The 1,079-nt window shown below is 62.1% G+C and overlaps 1 non-coding gene across 1 annotated transcript; it reads right to left on the bottom strand.

Annotated features, from left to right (window-relative positions):
• Positions 1-804: 804 nt before the first annotated feature.
• LOC123178822 (5.8S ribosomal RNA) lies at positions 805-960 on the bottom strand. The gene has a single exon (XR_006489882.1). It is a non-coding gene; the product is annotated as a 5.8S ribosomal RNA (ribosomal RNA).
• Between the last annotated feature and the right edge of the window lie 119 nt (positions 961-1,079).

Below are 1,079 nucleotides of genomic sequence, written 5' to 3'. Positions count from 1 at the left end.
GGCGCGCGGGTACCGGCCGTGCCGACGACGGCCACCGGGGGCACCTAGGGCCCCCGGGCTTTGGCCACCGGCGCGGCCGACAACAGTCCACACCCCGAGCCGAGCGGCGGACCAGCAAGAGCCGTTCCGCATACGGCCGGGGCGCATCGCCGGCCCCCATCCGCTTCCCTCCCGGCAATTTCAAGCACTCTTTGACTCTCTTTTCAAAGTCCTTTTCATCTTTCCCTCGCGGTACTTGTTCGCTATCGGTCTCTCGCCTGTATTTAGCCTTGGACGGAGTCTACCGCCCGATTTGGGCTGCATTCCCAAACAACCCGACTCGTTGACGGCGCCTCGTGGGGCGACAGGGTCCGGGCCGGACGGGGCTCTCACCCTCCCAGGCGCCCCTTTCCAGGGGACTTGGGCCCGGTCCGTCGCTGAGGACGCCTCTCCAGACTACAATTCGGACGGCACAGCCGCCCGATTCTCAAGCTGGGCTGCTCCCGGTTCGCTCGCCATTACTACGGGAATCCTTGTAAGTTTCTTCTCCTCCGCTTATTTATATGCTTAAACTCAGCGGGTAGTCCCGCCTGACCTGGGGTCGCGGTCGAAGCGACGTGCGCTTCGTTTGTTGGGTCGTTCAAAGGCCATAATGCTAGATGCGCGCCGGATGCACTGCATTGATAAAGCGAGGACGCCCACCATGCGCTGTGTCCGGTGCGGTACGCCGGCAGCCCAATCTTCGGTCCACCGTCCCTTGAGAGACGAGGGACCAGATGCCGCATCCCGAATCCCGTTGAGGGTGGTTGGGAGCGTGTTTTGGCGTGACGCCCAGGCAGGCGTGCCCTCGGCCGAGTGGCCTCGGGCGCAACTTGCGTTCAAAGACTCGATGGTTCGCGGGATTCTGCAATTCACACCAGGTATCGCATTTCGCTACGTTCTTCATCGATGCGAGAGCCGAGATATCCGTTGCCGAGAGTCGTGTGGATTAAATAGCTTTGCAACACGAGGGACGGCTAGCAAGCTAGACATGCCCCCGGGTTAGGCACAGTGTTCCTTGACGCCTTCGGCGCCGTGGGTTCTTTTACCCCGAGCCCCCA

Source organism: Triticum aestivum, unplaced genomic scaffold (assembly GCF_018294505.1).
Source record: "Triticum aestivum cultivar Chinese Spring unplaced genomic scaffold, IWGSC CS RefSeq v2.1 scaffold149963, whole genome shotgun sequence".
NCBI lineage: Eukaryota > Viridiplantae > Streptophyta > Magnoliopsida > Poales > Poaceae > Triticum > Triticum aestivum.
The sequence above is the reverse complement of the archived record's forward strand: the minus strand, read 5'-3'. Positions and strand labels throughout refer to the sequence as shown.